The 8,019-nt window shown below is 45.2% G+C and overlaps 1 long non-coding RNA gene across 1 annotated transcript; it reads left to right on the top strand.

Moving 5' to 3' along the window:
- The first annotated feature begins 215 nt into the window (after positions 1-215).
- Positions 216-5,647, top strand: LOC114066508. The gene is made up of 4 exons (XR_003573193.1): positions 216-386; positions 1,105-1,143; positions 1,373-4,062; positions 5,543-5,647. It is a non-coding gene; the product is annotated as an uncharacterized LOC114066508 (long non-coding RNA).
- The last annotated feature ends 2,372 nt before the right edge of the window (positions 5,648-8,019 follow it).

The raw sequence follows: 8,019 nt of genomic DNA on the forward strand, positions 1-8,019 counted from the left end.
TTGGCAGGAGGAAAACACATGCCTGGCCACCTCTCTCTTCTGAGAAATGGTGTGACACACTGAATGGTACAAACCAAACACTTCAAACCCCAACAAAGCACAGCCTTTCCTACTGAAGCTTTCCAGTGCAGTCTTTTTCTGCTTCTTCCTCTCCTTTTTTTTTTTTTTTTTTAATTTTATTTTTTAAATTTTTATCCCTTTTTCTTCCTCCTGAGCTATAAGGAAAAAATAAAATAAAAGAATTAGAAACACTATTTGCAGGGCTAGTGGTCTGGGGAATGAGCAAATTTTTGTTCACACATTCTAATTGTGGTACATTACTGGAAAAGAAAAAAAAATCTCTGTAAGACTTTAGGTGTCTGCAGCAATTTCATCAAAACTCAGAGGTGAAAGAAGGATTGGGCACTTAACAGGACAGTTTGACAGCATGTGCTATCCCCTGGGAACATTTAGTTTTGCAGATAGATGTGCATCACCACAAGCTACGTCTCAGCTTATTAGCCCCCTCCTTTCCTTCTCTTTTGCACTTTACTAGGCAGTCCCACACTGGATTTCAGCACCAGCAGCTCTAACTTTTAGCTGACAGCAGTGTGCTGGCAGAGAGAGGGAGTCCAATTTGGGGAGAGATCACAAATCAAGTACCTCCAGTCCAAACATGACCAAGGATAAACAGCTGTGTCTGTGGACACAGACCTAAGGGTGGACCTTAGGGTCCATCCTGTGTCTGTGGACCCTAACCCTAATCCTAACCTAGTTCAGATGAGCACCCCTCAGTCCTGCAGCAACACTGGGCTGTGGACTGCAGGTCCTGCTGCAGCTCCCCCTGGTGCAATGACATAGGCTGGAGCACACGTTTCTAGATGCAGATACTGTCTTAACCCCAGTGTACTGCAGCTCTCCAAACTCAGGGGAGATGTGGAGGGATTTGCCATATCCAGGCATTACCCACAAACATGTTATAAAGCTCCAGAGATGTTCATTTGCATTTGACAAGCTGCTTCTCAATAGTAGTACCTACTACTAATACCAGAGAACCAACCTCCAAAAGTCAGTGCAAATCACAAGTGGATGAAACCACCCTCACTTTTTTTGTTCTCTTTACAGAAAATGCCTTGAGAGGTGGCACTGAATCCTGCTGACAAGGTAGGCAGTTGCCCAGTTGTTAACCTGGGTTTGGGTGGTTGAAAAAACAGTGGTTTAGATTGATGGTTGACAAACAATGTTTTGGACTCCAACTGTACCTGAGTGGTTCCCATTTTCTGAAAGTTCAAGTTATCAGCTTCATTAGTCATTTGGGCTGTTGGGAAATGTTGGTATTTCAGGACTATGCAATTAATTCTTGTATGTCATTTTTGGATTTACTGGGAACTAGAGAGCACATCCTGGTGAAGCAGAAATGAGGAAATGAATGGGAATCACTTGGTTTTTCAAGCAGTGGTTGCAGAACAATCTTCTCCTGATTTATTCCCAAGCTTTCGCTGGCTTTAAAACATGAGTGATGCTCAGGCATGGTGTGCAGTTCTCAGAAATAAAGATGCTGTGCCACTGAAGCAGAAGAGCGTGAGATCTGTAAGGAAGGAAGAGGTCTGTAATCCATCAAAAGTCTCTGTAAAGATGAACAGAGCAGGAACTGCCTGAATATATGCCCTTAAAGATACACTCACAAAAGTTAAAGAAGTGGCGGGGTTAAGGAGTGGATCTCATATTTCTGCCTGCCTCGTATTGAAAGTAATTCATCAAGTGCTGATGTTGCCAGGTCCCTGGAGAAAGGGAAGGGATCAGACAGAGATGCTGCAGCAGTCAGATGTGCAAGCGGACACCCACCCATGTAGGCTGGTAGAGAGGTCTCTGCATGCTCAGAACCTGGAAAAGGCCAGAGCTTGGAAAGAGCAGCCAGAACACATGGCTTTTATCACTAGTTATGCTGGGTATACAGGGGTGCTGCAAATGGAGCCAACAAATTTTTCCCACCATTTTTTCCATCTCTGTTCTTTGTTAAGACTGAGGGTTTGATCTTTTTCAAGAAGTGTTTGCTCTATCAGCACACAGATTTCAGGGTTTTGGAAGATTAGAGTGTTTCTGACAGAAAATACGATGGGTAAAGTCGACAAGAACATTTCCTATATATCAACTGGGCTTGCAATTCTTTTTAAAATCCGATGCAGTTCCTTTTGTGGTCACTAAGTGGTGTCAGCTATAAGGACAGTGTCTGCAAGCTTGTGGAAAGTTCTCCTGTTAAACTATTGTTTCAAAATTGTAGCAGAATGACAATGAGGAAATAAACAAAACCTGTAATCAATCTTTTCAGAGATCATTTGCACCCTGCTAAGAGACTGTGCTGCAAAAGGACATAGTGTCAGCAGATTTTAATGGGTTGTGGTTTTGGGGGGTTTTTCTTTTAAGTTTTGGAAGTTCTGAGAGGCTGACAATCAGAAATTAAATATTTAGTTGTGAATCTCCTTTTCAGGGCTAACAGCCTTCTGTCTGACTTGTTCCTAAGTCTTGGTCCAGAGCCTGTTGGAGGTAATTATATTGCTTAATAGCTGTAAAATGGTCTGGGAAACCACATAAGAACCATTTTTACGTTGATTTCACATTTTGGTCAGGCCAGAATGCCCTTCCAGAAGTTTTGCATGAAAATGCAACTATGAAAATAACTCAAGGAAATGAAAACAAGATACCTCAAATGAAAAAGGCAATAGTATGAACTAATTGCAGTTTGCGAACTGATGGGAGTTAATTATTGAACCTACTCAAAAGCACATCCAAAATGTTTCTTTACAGGCATAGGGATACCCGAGCTGTTTCTGTTTCCAGATTAATTACTTCTTGGGAAGAAACAAGGAACTGTGAATACGTAAGTACCTCTGAGAATTTTTTGTGTGAAGTTATGACTTGGGCCCATTGGCTTCCCCTAAACTATTTGCATGATTCAAGGCTAATCTATGCAGCCATTCAACTGAAAGAAAACATTTTAATTGCAATCGTAGTCATTTGGAGTAGTAAGAATTTTCAGAAATAAAAGCCACCTCATCAGAAAGCAGAAACATGAAACACAGTTTACCAGTAGAAGTTTGATTAGCACATGAGGTGTCAGTGGCTGGCTGCCCCACTGTGCGGTGTGTGAGCCACCCATGGGCTGAGGGTTTGGCTGGTTTCGGCAGTATGATCACAACCCACAGAAAAAAGGGAAACACAGGAGTAATAATGACAAAGCAAAAGTGCACAAAAACAGTGGCTCAAACCAGCTGTGTCACCTATTTTAATGTCATCTCAAGTGAGGGCAGAGAGCAAGGGGTGTCCTTGTGGGACAGCAGCCCTGTCTTTCCTAGGGACGGGGCTAGGGAGGGATCATGGATCTCTGGAGATGGGGCCAACCTCAGTGGAAGAAAGGGGAGACCAAAGCTCTGATTTTTCTTTGAGGCAACATATGACCTATGTCCTGGGTCTGACCCTTGGCTTGCTCTGGTCTCCTTAACCTAGAAAAAGAGTTGTGTTACAGCAGCATCAGCAGCTCCTGGGTGTCCACTGACTTACACAAAGGGTGCAGAAATCTAACTGGGTCCTCTGAGTTGGGGACATTTGCACTAATCATTGCAGCATGACTACTGACCCAAACTCCTTTCCTAGAGCTCAGGTCAGGACCAGGGTGGTCTTTCATCCTGCAACCCACAGACCCTGCTCAGCCAGCTTAGAAATCTGTGTTTGTATTTAGGCACTTGTGAAAACCCAAACTTATGGAAAAGGTGCTTGTGAAAAACCCATTACCCATGTCTGTGTGGCAGCCCCACTGGGAAATCATCAGTTTCTGACTGACGTTTGTTGTCATGTCCCCCCAAAATTTTTTTATTCAGCTGAGTGTCAGAGGGGCAGGAAGTTTTTATGAGGTCCCTCTTACTGTAGTTGAAGGCACTGGGAATGTCCCTAGAGTACGAGCGCAGTGTATAAAAAGGGGGAAGTCACACTAGATGCATCAGTCGCTTGCTCGTCCCGCTGAGCATATAGCTAAGATGATGATGGTCTCTTGCCTGTTCCTCTCCAGCATCTGGACCATTGCATCAGGTAACTCCTTTGTCTGTCTGTGTGTTTGTGTCATTACTGTAATGGCCTTAGGGACCTCTCTGACCCTGCCAGCCTTCTGTGCCGCTGGATGCTGCAGTCCCCACCTCTCACCCCTCCAGGGCAAGCCCAGAGGTGACACAGCACATGTGGCACTGCACACGACTGCGGTGCTCACCTGGGGCTTCAGGCATGTCACTGCTGGTCGTGTTGACAGTATCCGCTGCTTAATTTACCACCAGTGCATTTATAAGCTCCAGAGAGATGTACAAATTTATTGCAACCAGCCAAACATCGCTTGTAGATGTCTGCTCAGGCCACCAAAAGTGTGTGTGTGTGTGTGTGTGTTACACTGGGTTTGTATTTAAAAATCATGTATAAAAGGCTGAATTAGTTTCAAACTAGCTTTCATGATCGTGATTTGTATTCTGCCTGTGGCACAGCAAAATGACTGGTACAGCTTCACAGCTGGGTTATTGGTCTCTGGTGGAGATCTCTCTGGCCATGGCCACAGCCAGAACCCGAGAGCGCTTTGTTGGGTGGGTTAGCCAAGTGTACCTCTGGGCACTGCAGACAGCCTCGCTCCTCTTTAAAGCCTACAAAGATATTTAGTGTTCTTACACATTGAATTACATGTTCTCAGAGATGCACCTGTCCTTGCTGATATCTTCCTGCTCCTGCTGATGTACGCGAATAAACTTTGAAAACTATTATCCTAAGAGGACTGTGGAGCTGAGCTGTCAGCCTGGGAGCATCCCTTTTCCTTGCCTGTACCCTTAAGAGTTTTTTCACATGTCTATAAATCGGAAGAGGAGACTGTTTTTTCTTTTCCCTAGAGACCTTTAATTCCATGGCATTTATGCTGTGAAAGTTTTCTGTCTGTGGGCCTTCAGCAAGGTCTCTTCTGCAGCTGCTTCCCAGCTGCATGGCCTCAAGCCTGAGAGAGCAGGACAAATGCAGTTTGCCTCCGGTCTCCCTACCTTGCTTTTTCCTTCTGGTTTTCTGCTCTCTTGCCAATCTCTGACAAGTGTCAATGCACAGTGTATAATGAGACACATAATTTTTAGAAGTTTTACAGATTTCCTTCACTCTGCACCACAGGAGGGCTAAGAGAGAGGTAATGGCCCAATGTCTGGTCACTAGCACAGCTGAAACTTTAGGGAACCTCTCCATGGGTGCCCACAGGATAGCAGTCCCAGCAGACAGAAATCAGTGGCTCCCAACACCAGAGCTGCCTTTCTCAGTGGTGCTCTCTAAAGCACAGGTATCAGGCTGGTGAGATGCTTGGTGTGAGAGGTGGTAGGTCCAGTGAAACTCTCAGAGTAGTTCTTTCAAGTTGCATTTTAACTTTTTCCCTGGATAGAGGGGCAGAGAAATCCTCCGGTGTTGCTCTGGTTGGAAGTGAGGGTGTGGGGGCCTCTGCTAGGGTTGGGCTGCACACGAGTGTGAGAAAAGCTGAGTGAGGCACCTGCTTCTTTTGCAGCCTCTGTGCAGGTGATGAACAGAAAAGTCCAGTCGGTCCAGGCAGGAGGAAATGTTACTTTTTCGTGCCGGTCAGTGACAAAAGAAGATGTGATACAGGTGACCTGGCAGAAGGAGACGGAAGGGACCGAGGACAACATAGCGACTTACAGTGCAATGAACGGCCAGAAAATAGCAAAGGGCTATGTCAGCCACGTGAGCTTTGCCCACAGCGACTTACAAGCCTCAGCCATCTCCCTTCACGGAGTCACCCTCCAAGACGAAGGATGCTACAAATGCATCTTCAACACGTTTCCCTCGGGGGCTGTCACTGGCAGGATGTGTCTCAACGTTTATGGTAAGGCACTGTAATTGTGTACAGGCTTTCTTCTGAGGACCAAGTAATTTTCACTGTGAAAAACCTTCCCTGACATTGCTCCATCGCTATGGGAAAAGTGGCTCAGCTTCCTCTCTGACCCTCTCTCCCTCTCTGGTTTTACCTCTGACAGGAAACCAGCGTTCAACATTTATTTTATTATCTTCCCTTTCAAGTCAGCAACAGTGAGATTCAAAAGCTGAAGTGTAACCCATGAACTTCCTCCAAGTTTCCCTGGTCCTGTGCTGACAGCTGGCTGGGCACAGCCATGAACCCTGCACTCTTCTTCTTAATTTCACTGCTGCTCTCACACCCTAAGCCTGGAACTTGGGCAATTATTTCCTTGCTCTGCATTTGGTCTTTAAAAAATTGCAAAGTATTCAAAAGGCAAAGAGGCACATGCATGACCAGAGTAGTTGAAAGCTCATTTTGAAGCAATAGTAAAAATGACAGTAGTTGTTCTTGGGCCAGGAAAAGGGCACAGCTCATGGGCTTTGCCACGTGAATATCTTGAGCAAGTCAGCATCAACTCCCTTAAAGAAGAGAGTTGAAACATAGCATGAGTCAAGGTGGCAATATTTGTCACCATATGTAATCGTCAACTAGCAAGTACAAACTGAAATAAAGATAAATAGAAGAACTTAGTTGAAATAAGTGAAAAGTTGCTTATCTTTTGAGGAAGGCTGCTACTTTTCTGCCTGTGAAAAAGCTGAGGCATTAAACATGCTCTGAAGTCAATCTGTTGGCTCCCGAGTTCCCCAGGAACAGCAAGACTGCTGTGAGGACATTGGCCAAAGGTCATACCCCATGTGGAGAATATCAGTGTCTGTGACACTGATATGACCTCTGCAGAGTATTTTGCTTATCCCTAGTACCTTCTGCTGACAAAGACACAGATCCATGTGTCCACACACGTATGGAGTCCTCTGTGTGGAGAAAAGACACCCCTGGATTATAGGGGAAAGATGACTTAGGTAATAGAGGAAAGGTGGTGGGAAATACAGGAGAAAACCAAGCCTGGAGCAATAGTGCTTTTTGCCATCTTTTGGGAAAACTCCTAGAGCAGAAAAGGCAAATGAGGATAAATTCATGTAATATTTCACATATGAAGAGGAAGGTGTTCTTAAAGTCACCCAGCTCTGAGTCACTCGGATGGTAAACACTGATTATACATTACAGGAAAAACATGGAAGTGCCTTGCAGAGGGATCCTGTTCTTCTTTATCACGTAAATTGAACACAAAGTTAGATTTCTTTTGTTTCTGTTTTTGGTTTGGTTTGCGGTTGTTTGGTTTTTTTATCCAAGTGGGGGAATTTCTTACCAAAAACACCAGCCTTGTGGCTCTGCTTCATCCTTCACCAGAGCACTACTTCTAAAACAAGAAGTTGTTTTTCTGCTGCCAGACATACAAGCGTCTCTTCCTGCACCTCAGATGAAAATGTATCAACTGAGAAGGGTTTCAGTTCTCTCATGGGCTCGTGGGCCACTGCCAGGGGCTGCCTCCTGGGGGTCATGGTGGCCTTCCTGTAATGTGCCGCATCGAACTTGTCCTGGGGGGGTCAGCATGAACAATCTGAGTATCTGGCACTGTGACAGAAGATTTTGGTATCCTTCATTGAATCTAATGCATGTGATGCTACTCAAAAGCCACAGTCTTGCTCCCTCATCCCCTGACACATAATGATGGGAGTAACTTGTCTGAACAAGCCCAGAGGGTGTCCCATGACGGAGTGTGAAGCCAGCAGGAATCTCCCAAGGCTCAGGGACACAGGGCAAGGTAAGCAAGCCAGTCACCAGCTGAAAATGAAACGGTGCCATGCCTTTGCCCTCAAGAGGGGACTGCCAGGGGGTTTACAAGGTGGTAATTGCCCGATTACAGCAGCCTTCGCAAGAGCGGCTGTTCCAGGATGGGCACCATCGCTGCATGGTGAGGGGAAGTGAAACCCTGTAAGAACTGGATACAACACTGTGAAAAAAGAAACAGGTATGACTGGAGGGATTTCAGACTTGCCTGTTGGAAACAGCAAACCCAGGAAGAAGCAGAAATTTCTTACCCTTTTGCGTAATCCATTTTGGAACAGAATAGTTTCAGTCATGCTCGGCTGGTCTCTTTTGAACAGTCT

The sequence above is a fragment of the Empidonax traillii genome, unplaced genomic scaffold (genome assembly GCF_003031625.1).
Source record: "Empidonax traillii isolate 1590-97213 ecotype Southwest subspecies unplaced genomic scaffold, ASM303162v1 scaffold767:size301186, whole genome shotgun sequence".
NCBI classification, from domain to species: Eukaryota; Metazoa; Chordata; class Aves; order Passeriformes; family Tyrannidae; genus Empidonax; species Empidonax traillii.